We start from the raw sequence: 15,329 nt of genomic DNA on the forward strand, positions 1-15,329 counted from the left end.
CTCAAACTGTTTTTTTTAGATACAAATGGCCCAAAAGTGGATAATACAGAGGTTTGTACCGTGGAACTGCAAAACCACACTTGTATTTCTCGGGCCTACACCAGACTATTTTCAACAGATATATTTGTGTCTGAAAAATCAGGGAGACACTATTTTTTTTTTTTTACAGCAAAAAATGCAAAAAGCAGGATAATAGAGATTTTTTACCGTGGAACAGCAAAAGCACACTTCTGTCTCTCTGGCCTACACCAGACTATTTTCAACAGATATATTTGTGTCTGAAAAATCAGGGAGACACTTATTATTTTTATACAGCAAAAAATGCCAAAAACAGGATAATAGAGATGTTTTACCGTGGAACATCAAAACCACAGTAATAATTTACTGGTGTATACCAGGCTTTTTAAAATATATATATATTTGCGGCTGAACAGTGAGCGACACACTCAAACTGTTTTTTTTAGATACAAATGGCCCATAGAACTGCAAAACCACACTTCTATTTCTCTGGCCTACACCAGACTATTTTCAACAGATATATTTGTGTCTGAAAAATCAGGGAGACACTATTATTATTTTTATACAGCAAAAAATGCCAAAAACAGGATAATAGAGATGTTTTACCGTGGAACATCAAAACTACAGTAATAATTTACTGGTGTATACCAGGCTTTTTAAAATATATATGATATTTGCGGCTGAACAGTGAGCGACACACTCAAACTGTTTTTTTTAGATACAAATGGCCCAAAAGTGGATAATACAGAGGTTTGCACCGTGGAACTGCAAAACCACACTTGTATTTCTCAGGCCTACACCAGACTATTTTCAACAGATATATTTGTGTCTGAAAAATCAGGGAGACACTATTTTTTTTTTTTTTTACAGCAAAAAATGCAAAAAGCAGGATAATAGAGATTTTTTACCGTGGAACAGCAAAAGCACACTTCTGTCTCTCTGGCCTACACCAGACTGTTTTCAACAGATATATTTGTGTCTGAAAAATCAGGGAGACACTATTATTATTTTTATACAGCAAAAAATGCCAAAAACAGGATAATAGAGATGTTTTACCGTGGAATATCAAAACCACAGTAATAATTTACTGGTGTATACCAGGCTTTTTAAAATATATATATATTTGCAGCTGAACAGTGAGCGACACATTCAAACTGTTTTTTTTAGATACAAATGGCCCAAAAGTGGATAATACAGAGGTTTGTACCGTGGAACTGCAAAACCACACTTGTATTTCTCGGGCCTACACCAGACTATTTTCAACAGATATATTTGTGTCTGAAAAATCAGGGAGACACTTTTTTTTTTTTTTACAGCAAAAAATGCAAAAAGCAGGATAATAGAGATTTTTTACCTTGGAACAGCAAAAGCACACTTCTGTCTCTCTGGCCTACACCAGACTATTTTCAACAGATATATTTGTGTCTGAAAAATCAGGGAGACACTTATTATTTTTATACAGCAAAAAATGACAAAAACAGGATAATAGAGATGTTTTATCGTGGAACATCAAAACCACAGTAATAATTTACTGGCGTATACCAGGCTTTTCAAAATATATATATATTTGCGGCTGAACAGTGAGCGACACACTCAAACTGTTTTTTTTAGATACAAATGGCCCATAGAACTGCAAAACCACACTTCTATTTCTCTGGCCTACACCAGACTATTTTCAACAGATATATTTGTGTCTGAAAAATCAGAGGCACACTTTTTTTTTTTTTTGGGGGGGGGGCACCAAAAGGTTAATAAGATGGGTATTTGTACATTGTGAAGGAGGAAAAAAAAGAGGATTTAGATAAAAAAAAAAGGATTTTTTCCTGGCCCCCGGGACCTGGAGCTAAGTCCAGCAATTTCAGCAACAGGAGCAGCACACAGGACTGTAATGCAGCGTTTGCTGGTATAACCACTGTGTCTCCTATACAGCCTGCCTGCCTGATATACCTGGGATGGATATTAGTCCTGAGAAGGACTGTTTGTTTGATCTGGCAGCCTTTACAGACCCTACACTAACTATTTTGCAGGATATATCTCTCCCTAAATCAGCAGCGCTGTCCCTACACTGTCTGATCCGGAGCGACTGTGTCCAAGATGGCAGCGCCCGATTTTAAATACTCGAGGTGACGCTGTGCGGCCAGCCAATCACTGTAATGCCACAACCAACATGGCTGCGGCATTACAGTGACTGGCTGGCAATCCCTGCATGTTCATTGGCTCTGTAAAGAGCGCCAAACATGCAGGGCGGAGACCCGAGCTCCCGCCCGAGTAACCCGGAAATGCTCGGTGCTCGCCGAACATCCCGAGTAGCTTGATGCTCGGGCGAGTACCGAGCAGTGTCGAGCATGTTCGCTCAACACTAACAATTACCTTTCTGCTGATTGGCTGCAGCCCAAACTATTCTATAAGAACAGAAGTCGATCCACACAGATCACTGCTTTAATATTATATAAAGCGTCCGAGAGTGGTAGTCATGACCGAGTTGCTGTCCCGTTACGCTCTGGCACTTTACAGGAAAACCATGTCCCAGCCCCAGTGTGCTGTCAGGTGTGGGGGGCATCACACTTACTTGTAGGCCGCAGGCCTCCACTGTTTCCAGGCCTCTGTCTTCAGGAGCCGCTGCACACAACTGAGGGGACACCAAGTTCATTTCAACAAGCAAACATTTACTGGACAGTTTAAGTTCATCAGATGGTAACATGTGGGATACGGCACAACACATGTTCAGCCTCACCATTCACTCCTCCTGGACTATCTCTTTGCCCACTGGCTCCGTCAGCCCCTGGGATTTTCTGTCCAGTTTCACAGTGCATCCGGGATCTGCTACCTTCCCTTCACACGATTCCACGTCCATCTTCCCCTGTGCCCCCAAGGACACGATGCACCCTTTAGCCCCAATGTCGGGCCTTGAGCGTCTGACGTTACTGGAATGTCCACATGGGATTCTAGCACAGCCCCCCGATGCCTTGAACGATAGGTACATGCTGGCCCTAGCAGCCCACTGCACTTCAATTTGTCCTTGTCACTGTACTTCCCCATCTAACAACTACCAGGAAGAGAGTCCCTTTTCTAACCTCACTAACCTCCTATTGTGGGCTAGTCCCAAACATTAACTGTATCTTACACCTGTACATTGAACTAACTACAGTTGCTATCCTACAATAGTATGTACTAAGTCTAATCTTACCTTATGTCCTATCCTTATACTGTGCACTATCACATGTCCTATACCACTGCCATGAACTATGCATATTATACTTCCCATTACTATATCAACAGTCTAGTTACGATAAATACTATATATTTTATATATATAGAGTGGGGAAAATAAGTATTTGATACACTGCCGATATTGCAAGTTTTCCCACCTACAACAAATGGAGAAGTCTGTAATTTTTATCGTAGGTACAATTCAATTGTGAAAAACAGTATCTAAAAATAATCCAGAAAATCACATTGTATGAATTTTAAATAATTAAATTGCATTTTATTGCGTGAAATAAGTATTTGATCCCCTACCGACCAGCAAGAATTCTGTCTCTTACAGACCAGGTCGTTTTTCTTTAAGAAGCCCTCCTACTCTGCGCTCATTACCTGTATTAATTGCACCTGTTTGAACGCATTACCTATATAAAAGACACCTGTCCACACACTCCAGGCCAAAGAGCTGTCTAAGGACACCAGGGACAAAGTTGTAGACCTGCACAAAGCTGGGATGGGCTACCGGACAATAGGCAAACAGCTTGGTGAGAAGGCAACTACTGTTGGCACAATTATTAGAAAATGGAAGAAACACAAGATGACTGTCAATCTTCCTCATTCTGGGGCTCCATGCAAGATCTCGCCTCGCGGGGTAAGGATGATTCTGAGAAAGGTCAGGAATAAGCACAGAACTACATGGGAGGACCTGGTCAATAACTTGAAGAGAGCTGGGACCACAGTCTCAAACATTACCATTAGTAACACACTACGCCTTCATGGATTAAAATCCTGCAAGGCACACAAGGTCCTCCTGCTCACACCAGCACATGTCCAGGCCCATTAGAAGTTAGTTCACCAATGACCATCTGAATGATCCAGAGGAGGCATGGGAGAAGGTCATGTGGTCAGATGAGACCAAAGTACAACCCCAAGAACACCGTCCCAACTGTGAAGCATGGTGGGGGAAACATCATACTTTGGAGGTGCTTTTCTGCAAAGGGGAAAGGATGAATTCACTGTATTGAAGGGAGGATGGATGGGGTCATGTATCGCAAGATTTTGGCCAACATCCTTTCCTCAATAAGAGCATAAGAGCATTGAAGATGGGTTGTGGCTGGGTCTTCCAGCATGACAATTGTCTGAAACACAGCCAGGGCAACTAAGGAGTGGCTCCGTAAGAAGCATTTCAGGGTCCTGGAGTGGCCTAGCCAGTCTCCAGTCCGAAATCCAATAGAAAATCTTTGGAGGAAGCTGAAACTCAATGTTGCCCAGTGACAGCCCCGAAACCGGAAAGATCTGAAGAAGATCTGTATGGAGGAGTGGGCCAAAATCCCTGCTGCAGTGTGAGTGCAAACTTTGTCAAGAACTGCAGGAAACATCTGACCTCTGTAATTGCAAACAAAGGTTTCTGTACCAAATATTATGTTCTGTTTTTCTATTGTACAAATACTTATTTCATGTAATAAAATGCAAACTAATTATGTAAAAACCATACAATGTGATTTTCTGGCTTTTTTTTTAAAGATTCTGTCTCTCACAGTTGAAGTGTACTTACGATAAAAATTACAGATCTCTCGATTCTTGGTGACGCACCCCTGGGCCTGTGTCGCACAGCGTTGCGCATGCAGGAGCTTACCCGGAGCCGGATCTGTTGAGGGTTGTAGTCTCGTGGCGGTGACCCGGTCCGTGCCCAGGGAGTCAGACTAAGTGGCATTGTATTAGCGGTAGATGTTGGACGACTACGCCACCCGTTGAATGCAGCGAAGGAGCTGCCGCTGCAGGGCAGACCGCTGAGGCCGGTGGTAGGATTGTGCAGCGTGATAGTATCACCCCCAACGGGAGGGGTATGGCCTCAGGGCAGCCGACGTGGATGATGGGGGTAGCAGGAATCACTCAGAGACGATGCGGTGTAGTTCAGGGTCTTTACTGGTGATAAAGATAGACCCTCCCGGAGTACTGGCTAGCGATCGGGGCCTGGTCAGTCCTTGAGCAGATGGGATCTCCCCTGGCCAGGCGGAGTTGTAGGCCTCCCAAACTGACTGTACTCTTCTGGCTACCTTGCTAGAGGCGGGTATAAGTAGCCCACGTCCCTGAGTGTACCGTGTGGTGCTCACCCGTATGGCCGGTGACTCGGGGCCTTCTAGTGGCGTCCGCTCCACGACGGCGGTGCTGGTCCCACGCGTGTGACCGTGCCTTCGGGTTTCTTGGCCAGAGGACCTGAAATCCCCTGCCGGGCGGTTTCTGCTGCGGGGTAAAGATTAGTCCCCACAGCCTCGGACTCCGGGTCCGGTGATAGCTTCTCAGTCAGGGCGAGCTCTGCAGCTGCCAGCCCCTGACTCCTTATAGCACTGCTCCCACAGAGCTCCTGATGTTCTTCTCCTATATCTGCTTCTCTTCTCTGTCTATACTTCTTCTCTACTCACTAACCCTGCCTCAGCCCTAGGTTTATATAGGGGAACTTCTTCCCCTCCCAGGACTGGGCAGGAGGTGTGGCATGCATAGGATCCCTGACCAAGAGACCTCCCACCTGCTCTCAGACGTAATATCTCTATCACTGTGGCAACCAGACCCCTGGGGTGTCACATTCCCCCCTAGTGAAATTTAGTACTCCGGGACTAAACATATTTTTAGAAAAACATAACAAGGTATAAACAATAATAATACAATAAGAAAAACACATAAAGATGGTTACGGCGTGTCCGCAACCGGGTGCAATTTTGAAGAAAAGCAAGGTGTCCATTTCACCAAAACAGGGAGACGTAACCAGGTAGGGGTCTGTCCTGCCCCGAGTCCTTAACAGTCTTTAGTCCATTCCTAGGTTACGCTCCAACCAATTGTACAAGGATTCCCGGTAAACCCACCAAGGACTCCTAAAAATAACTAGAAACACATAATTATTTACAAGTAACAGACAGGTGACCTCAATAAAACAATTTAAACACTTCAAATCCTCCAACGTGCGGGTAACTGGCCTCTAGTGGCCCTAGTGGACCTACGGAGCTGACTGTCTGGCCCTGAACTACAGGGTGTAGGAGCTGTCAAGGGTAAACTGGGCAGCTGTTTACGGGCTCTTTGGCTCACTAGGGGTACGGCAGGCTCACTATGAGCAGAGGGTTGATCCTCCTGTTCTGCTTGTGTGGAGTCTGCTGCCTCCTGGACCGGCTGCTCTTCCAGCTCTACCTGTTGCTCCGTAGGCACTTGGGATGCTGGTTGGAGGAACATGGGGACGGGTACCACAACTGCACCATTGACTTGAGTCCAGGACCGAGGGAAGTCTCCGAGCACAGTACTAACCATATCTTCCCTTTCCTCTACGGGTCGAGGGTCTTCTTGCTCTCCTTCTGGGTTCCGTAGCTGTTCGGGACACTTCTTCAGGTGGTCCCGGGATACAATGGCTGTGGTTTCCCCTCCGTCTTTGCTGATGGTACAAACCTTCGGGTTGTCGTGGCTTGAGGGCAGTACGGTGTACGGGTCCTTCTCCCACTGGTCGTCCAACTTGTGGAGCCGTCTCTTCCTCTTCAAGACCTGCTCTCCGGGTACCAGGGGAACAGCGGGAGCATACTGGTTGTAAGTTTTCTCTTGTCTTTCCCTAGCGAGACAGAGACTTCGCTCCACGCTCTCCTGTACTTTCCGGTACTGCTGCTGCCTCTCTGTGTCCCAGTCTGCTTCCGGTGAAGTGTCCTCGGGTGTCAGGACTCCCATCTCCAGGTCAACAGGTAGCTTACCAGGCCTTGCCCTCATTAGGTAAGCCGGGGTACAGTTGGTGGAACCTACAGGGATGTAGTTGTATAGGTCCACCAGGTCGGGCAGCTTCTCAGGCCACAGACTGCGTTCTTCCAGGGGCAACGTTTTCAGAAGATCCATTACCACCTGGTTCATTTTCTCACAAAGTCCATTAGTTTGCGGATGATAGGGTGTCGTCCTTATCTTCCGGTAGCCATACAGATTGCAGAATTCCTGGAAGACCTCCGCTTCAAAAACAGGTCCCTGTTAGAACCTTGCTGTTAGGTTTTTTTTCCTTTGCTGGTCACATGACCTTGTTGGCCTATTTAATCCTGCTCCGCCCTTCTGGCTTTGCTGGACTTCATTGTATATCTACTTTCTAGCTAGCCTGTGCTCTGTATCTAACTCTGTTAGTTTGCTTGGTCTACGGACCTCTAGGTTCTATCTATTTTGTTTGTTCGTCTGTCTGCTGCTATTTCTGTTAGGAGGTGTCCCATATTCCTCCCAGTCCTTAGTACTTGTAGGGATTCCCTCCCCAAATCTATAGGTCTCCGTACAGACTAGATTAGGACTTTAGCAGGTCTGATCGCAGGATCAGGTTCCCTGTTACATCGTAGGGATTCAGCTGAGTCTTATAGTAGGGACAGATCTCCTCTCTTTCCTTAGCTTTGGTAGCAGAACATAACAGTAAGTCCAGCCTGTAAATTCTCTAAGGAAAGATTTTTTTTTGTTCCATCATGGTGTCGGTTCAGGATTTGGCTAAACACCTGCAGGGACTCTCTCTGGAAGTGGCCGAGCTCCGTCAGCACGTGAGTAACTGTCCTGGAGCATATTTCTTGGAGCCTAAGGTATGTTTGCCGGATTTATTTTTTGGTGAACATCGAGAATTTTTTTCATTTAAAAATGCTTGCTTATTGTATTTTCGTTTGAGACCCAAGTCCTCTGGGGATGAATCCCAGCGCGTAGGGTTCATAATGTCACTTTTGCGCAAAGAGCCTCAGGAGTGGGCCTTTTCTTTGCAACCTAGTGATACATGCTTCAGATCAGTGGATAGTTTTTTTTCTGCTTTAGGACTATTATATGATGATCCTGACCGTGTGGCATCAGCTGAGACTGAGTTGAGACGTTTAAAACAAGGATCAGGTAATATGGAAAAATATTGTACACATTTTCGTCGTTGGTCCACTCAAACAGGGTGGAACGATTCTGCTCTGAAAAGTCTATTTCTTGCTGGGCTCAGTGAAAAGGTTAAAGACCTGCTAATTGCTTATCCTACACCTGAGGATTTGCAACAGGCTATGCAATTAGCTATACGGGTGGACAGAAGACTGCGTGCTAGGGTTAATGAGAGCAAATCCTCTGCTATGTCAGTTTCTGGTTATGATAATGTGTGTACTAACAGTGGTGAACCGATGGAGATTGGATCGGTGGCACCTCGCTCTCAAGAAAAACACCGTCGTTTTTCAGAAGGCTTGTGTTTCTATTGTGGAAAATCTGGTCATTTGATTAAAGGCTGTGAGCTTCGTATGAAGAAAGAAAAAAAAATGGTCAGTCACGCCCGTATTGCCTGTTTAAATTCCAAGGGTATATTTTTAGCTGCTTCCACGATTGCTCAGGAAAAATTAATGGAATTTCGGGTGTTTGTTGATTGCGGGTCTACACTGAATGTTATTGATGGGGGATTCGTGGAAAAACTCAATTTAAAACCTGAACCTTTATCATCCCCCATTGCTGTGGTTTCTGTGGATGGCTCCCCTTTGAAGAATATTACTCTCAAGGTCAGTGAATTTCCTCTCACTATTAATGGTGTTCACCATGAGAAATTGGATTTGGTAGTGTTGAATAACTTGCCTTCTCCAGTAATATTGGGTTTGCCCTGGTTAAAATTTCACAATCCTGTACTGGATTGGTCTACCAGTGAAATTAAATCCTGGAGCCATAAATGTTATGACAAGTGTTGTAACGGGCGTATTGCAGCTTTGGATAGGGGAGAATTGCCTGTTCCTATTCAGGATTTTTGGAGAGTTTTTTCTGAGAAAGAATCGCAGGTTTTGCCTCCCCATAGAGACTATGATTGTTCTATTGAATTTGTCCCTGGAGCGACTCTTCCTAAAAGTCGTTTATTTAACCTTACTATTCCTGAGAGGAAGGCTTTGGAGGAATACATACAGACAAGTTTGGCCGCCGGTCACATTAGGCCCTCTAAGTCTCCTGTGGCGGTTGGATTTTTTTTTGTAAAAAAAAAGGACGGCGGTTTACGTCCTTGTCTGGATTTTCGTGAGATTAACAAAATTACGGTACGCAATCCTTACCCACTGCCATTGATTCCTGATCTGTTTAACCAGTTATTGGGGGCCAAGTGGTTCTCTAAAATTGACCTTAAGGGGGCATACAATCTGTTGCGCATGAAGGAGGGTGATGAATGGAAGACTGCTTTTAACACTCCTGTGGGTCATTTTGAGAATCTGGTTATGCCTTTTGGTCTTACTAATGCTCCTGCATTTTTTCAGAATCTGATTAATGACATCCTTAGACCTTTGATCGGTAAAAATGTGGTTGTGTATTTGGATGACATTTTGATTTTTTCGCCAGATCTGGAGTCTCATTGGCGGAGCGTGCGTGAGGTATTACAGTTATTAATGGACAATTCGCTTTTTGCTAAGCTGGAGAAATGTGAGTTCGCTGTACAGAGAATTAGTTTTTTGGGCTACATTATCTCCAGCAAAGGTTTTGAGATGGATCCGGTTAAGGTTCAGGCTGTGCAGGAATGGCCTAGGCCTATTGGTTTGAAATCAATACAGAGGTTTTTGGGTTTCGCCAATTACTATAGAAAATTCATAAAAAATTTTTCTAGTATTGTCAAACCTCTGACTGATCTCACCAGGAAAGGTGCTGATGCGGTTCAGTGGTCTTCTGAGGCCATTGAAGCTTTTGTGTATCTCAAGGAGAGGTTCACCTCTGCTCCCATCCTTATGCAGCCTGATGTTACTAGGCCGTTTTTGGTTGAGGTTGATGCTTCCTCTGTGGGGGTTGGCGCAGTATTGTCTCAGGATAACGGGGATGGATTACATCCCTGTGCATTTTTTTCAAAAAAATTTTCGGAGACTGAATTGAATTACGATATTGGTAATCGGGAATTATTGGCTATTAAACTCGCATTTGAACACTGGCGCCACTTCTTGGAAGGTGCGGAATTTCCCGTTCAGGTTCTTACGGATCATAAAAATCTGATATATCTTGACGCTGCCAAGCGCCTGAATGCCCGTCAGGCTAGGTGGGCACTGTTTTTCTCGCGGTTTAATTTCTCCGTTACTTACATCCCTGGTACTAAGAATGTTAAGGCGGATGCCTTGTCTCGCAGTTTTTCTCCCATAGTCGGTGCTGAGAAAGAGGAAAACATTTTACAAGAAGGTGTTGTGATAGCTGCTTTAGACTCCGTTTTGGAAGATGAGATTCTTAAAGCTCAGGAGAATGCCCCATCTAACACTCCTCATGGGAGGTTGTTTGTGCCTGGGACCTTTAGGAGAGATTTGTTTGTTGAGTGTCACGAATCTCGGTTGGCAGGTCATCCCGGAATCTCTGAGACCAAGAGACTGGTGGGTCGCAGTTTTTGGTGGCCTGGATGGCAGAAGGAAGTCATTAAGTGGGTGCGCCAATGTACTATATGTGCTAGATCTAAGTCCTCACATACTCCTGCTGCGGGGTTGCTTTGTCCTTTGGAGGTCCCCAGTGCTCCTTGGACACATTTGGCTATGGACTTTATAACTGACCTTCCCCCCTCTGATGGTTTTACTGTCATCTGGGTGGTCGTGGACCATTTTAGCAAGATGTGTCACTTGGTTCCCTTCGTCAAACTGCCCTGCGCTAAAACTCTCGCTAAGGCCTTTGTCAAGGAAATTGTCAGACTTCATGGCGTTCCTACTGACATTGTTTCTGATAGGGGTCCTCAGTTCGTGGCTCGTTTTTGGCGTGCCTTTTGTGACAGGTTGGGAATTCATTTGTCGTTTTCGTCCGGATATCATCCTGAATCTAATGGCCAGACAGAAAGGAAAAACCAGGATGTTGAGCAGTTCTTGCGTTGTTTTGTGGCAGACAATCAAGAGGGGTGGTCTGAGTTTCTGCCACTTGCCGAATTTGCTCTGAACAATCATACATCTTCTTCTGCTGGTTGTTCGCCTTTTTTTTGTTGTTCTGGGAGACATCCGTCGTTTGGGTCGTTCTCCAAGTTGGGATCTGCCGTGCCTGAGGAGGAGAATTTTTCCGGTGATTTGGAAAGAGTTTGGACGGATGTGCGTGGTAATCTTCAGGAGGCCAACAGAAAATCTAAAGACTACTTTGATAGGAAACGACAGGAGGTTTTGTTCGCTGTTGGTGACATGGTTTGGTTGTCCTCTAGGAATCTGCGGTTGAGGATTCCTTCTAAGAAATTGGGTCCCAAGTTTGTAGGGCCCTTTAAGGTGCTTCAGGTTGTCAACCAATCTGCTGTTAGGTTGGAGGTTCCTACCTCCTGGAGAATTAATCCGGTCTTTCATGTCTCTCTGTTAAAAAAAGCTGTTGTGTCGGATGGTGACGCCTCTGCCTCTGTTCCTCCGGTGGTGGAGGACGGGGAATATGAAATTTCTCGCATCCTTGACTCTAGACGGTATAGAGGTAGTTTGCAGTATCTTGTGGCCTGGAAAGGTTTCGGACCCGAGGATAACTCTTGGGTGAGGTCAGATGATGTTTCCGCGTCCAGACTTATCAGAGCGTTTCACAGGAGATTTCCTGATAAGCCTGGTCCTAGGGGATCCGGAGGATCCTCTTAGAAGGGGGGGTACTGTTAGAACCTTGCTGTTAGGTTTTTTTTCCTTTGCTGGTCACATGACCTTGTTGGCCTATTTAATCCTGCTCCGCCCTTCTGGCTTTGCTGGACTTCATTGTATATCTACTTTCTAGCTAGCCTGTGCTCTGTATCTAACTCTGTTAGTTTGCTTGGTCTACGGACCTCTAGGTTCTATCTATTTTGTTTGTTCGTCTGTCTGCTGCTATTTCTGTTAGGAGGTGTCCCATATTCCTCCCAGTCCTTAGTACTTGTAGGGATTCCCTCCCCAAATCTATAGGTCTCCGTACAGACTAGATTAGGACTTTAGCAGGTCTGATCGCAGGATCAGGTTCCCTGTTACATCGTAGGGATTCAGCTGAGTCTTATAGTAGGGACAGATCTCCTCTCTTTCCTTAGCTTTGGTAGCAGAACATAACAGTCCCTGATCCGTCAGCACTTGGTCCGGGTACCCGTGTGGACGGCAGAAATGCTGCTGGAAGGCTCTAGCTGCCGTTTGAGCTGTTAAGTCCTTAACGGGGACGACAACCAAGAACCGGGAGTAATGATCCACAATGGTTAACGCGTAGACGTAGCCACTTCTGCTTGGGGTCAGTTTTACATGATCCAAGGCTACCAGTTCCAACGGCTGCTTGGTGACGATGGACTGAAGGGGGGTCTTCTGGCTGGCACGGTCCTTCCTTCTTAGGTTGCACGGGCCACAGTCTCTGCACCACCTCTCGATGGTTCCCCTCATGCCTACCCAGTGGAACCGCCCGCGCAGCAGGAACTCCAGCTTCTTCCATCCGAAGTGTCCAGCCCCGTCGTGGTATGCCTCCATCACCATGGCTGCGTCTCTTCGTGGCACCACTACTTGCCAGATTAGTTCATGCGTCCGGGAGTTAACCATTCTGCGGCACAACTTCCCCTTGTAAAGGAACAGTCGACTCTTCTCAGCCCACAGTTGTTTGGCTTCCTCCGGAGCGTCTGGGTCAAGGCGAGCCTCTGGCCGAGTCAGCATCTCCTTCACCAGTCGGACGGCAGGGTCACTGTCTTGCGTTTCCTCCCAGTTGTAGTGAGGCAAGGGGTTAAACGTAGCGGCTTGCTTACTCCTTACCCGATGGGAATACTGGATAGTCCCATGACGGTGGAACGCGGGGAGTTCGACTTCTTCCAGTCCCTCTGGATCTTCTCCTACGTCCGGTAGGTTTGGCATCCTGGACAGGGCGTCCGCGTTGGTATTGGAGCGTCCTGCCCGGTATTTGATTGTGAACTCGTAGTTGGACAGACGGGCCATCCATCTCTGCTCTAGGGCACCGAGTCTTGCCGTGTCCAGGTGTGTCAACGGGTTGTTATCCATGTACACGGTGAACCGGGAAGAAGCGAGGTAGTGCTTAAAGCGTTCGGTGACTGCCCACACCACTGCCAGGAACTCTAGCTTAAATGAGCTGTAATTCTCAGGGTTTCTTTCGGTGGGTCGCAGTTTTCGACTGGCGTAAGCGATTACTCGTTCTTTCCCCTGCTGGATCTGGGACAGTACGGCTCCTAGCCCGATGTTACTTGCGTCGGTGTAGAGGATAAAGGGCTGGCTGTAATCAGGGTACGCCAGGATTTCATCCCCCGTGAGGGCCATCTTCAGCTGGCGGAAGGACTCTTCTTCTAACTTCTCCCATTTGAAGGGCGGCTTCTGGTTCTTGGCCTTCCGGGACTGGCCTATCAGGAGGTCCTGCATAGGAGCTGCCTTTTTGGTGAAACCGGGGATGAATCTGCGGTAATAGCCTACCAACCCGAGGAACTGCCGCACTTCCTTTACACTGGAGGGACTTGGCCATTCCTTAATTGCGGTGATCTTATCAGGGTTGGGAGCCACTCCGTCAGCGCTCACCACGTGTCCCAGGTACTGCACCTTTGGTTTCAGGAGGTGACACTTGGAGGGTTTTACCTTTAGGCCGTAGTTTGCCAGAGCTTCGAACACTTCCGCCAAGTGTTTCAGGTGGTCCTCATAAGTCTTGGAATATACGATGACATCGTCCAGGTACAACAGGACCGTCTCGAAGTTTTTGTGGCCCAGACAGCACTCCATTAATCGTTGAAAGGTTCCTGGTGTGTTACAGAGTCCGAACGGCATGCAGGTAAACTCGCTAAGTCCCATCGGGGTGGTGAATGCGGTCTTCTCCCGGTCCGCCTCTGCTACAGGAACCTGCCAGTACCCACTAGTGAGATCCAAGGTAGAGAAGAAGTTAGCAGATCTTAAAGCAGCCAAAGACTCCTCTATCCTTGGTAAGGGGTACGCATCCTTGTGTGTGATACGGTTGATTTTCCGGTAATCTACACACATCCTCATGGTGTTGTCTTTCTTTTTGACTAAGACTAGTGGAGCTGCCCAGGGGCTACAGCTATCCCTGATCACCCCAGCCTCCTTCATGTCCCTAAGCATCCCCTTGGCGTGTTGGTAGTGTGCAGGGGGTACGGGTCGATACCTCTCTTTTATGGGAAGATGGTCTCCCGTGGGGATGCGGTGTTCTACCCCCTTGACTCGCCCGAAGTCTAACGGGTGTTTACTAAACACTCTCTCGTACTCTTGAACCACCCGATAGACTCCCTGTCTCTGGTGTGAGGGAGTGGAGTCAGTACCCAAATGTAGTTGCTGACACCAGTCCTCCATTGTTTCCTTAGAGCCGTTACCTTCCTCCGGGGAAGATGGAGGCAAGGGTTCTACGGACTGTATGGAATTTTGATTGATGGTATACAATTTGGCTAGCGTGGCATACCGGGGCAGGTACACTTCCCTCTTCCCGATATTTATTATGCGAACGGGCACCCTCCCATGGCGTACATTGACCACCCCCCGTGCTGTCAAAATGGTGGGCCTACTGTCTGAGTAAACTGGTTCTACCATTGCCTGGTAATCTCTACCTCTCAGACCAATAGCTGCCCGGCACCAAATCATCATTTCACTTTTTGGGGGCATGGCAATAGGGAAAGGGTCACACATTCTTACGCTACCAATCTCACCACCGGAGAGTTCTATCTGTTGCCGTCGCATCAGTGCCCGGATCTCTTTCTGGAGCACTCGCTGCTGGCCGGAGCTGGCGTTCTTGGCAACCTGCTGTAAAAGGAAAATCACCTCTGCAAGACAATTTTCAATTACATTAGTTCCTAGAGTTATCTTTGGGTGACTCTCGTGCTTGTCAATGTCTACAATGATCAGTCCCTGTGCCGCCAGTTCAACTCTACCGATTTTAATGGTCACCTCTTTAAATCCAATCTGTGGCACGGGCTGACCATTGCTGGCGATGATACTCAAATCGTCGTCAGGGTAGCGGGTGATATCCGAGTCATTCCAGTACTGCTTGAAGAGCACGTACGGGATAGTGGTAACCTGTGACCCGGTGTCCAGTAGGGCACTCATAGGGATGCCATCCAGTACCACAGGCAAGACTGGACGTCCTCCCACATATTTGTCGCGCCAGTTCGATGGGCCTGATGATCTTTTTCCTGGGGTTTGGCCCTCTACCCCAGGTTGTGCCAGTTTAAAGGACAGTACCTTGCCATATGTCCGGGTTGATTGCAGCGGCGGCAGATGGGT

The sequence above is a fragment of the Phyllobates terribilis genome, unplaced genomic scaffold (genome assembly GCF_046119375.1).
Source record: "Phyllobates terribilis strain yellow unplaced genomic scaffold, ASM4611937v1 Scaffold_11__3_contigs__length_659146591, whole genome shotgun sequence".
NCBI lineage: Eukaryota > Metazoa > Chordata > Amphibia > Anura > Dendrobatidae > Phyllobates > Phyllobates terribilis.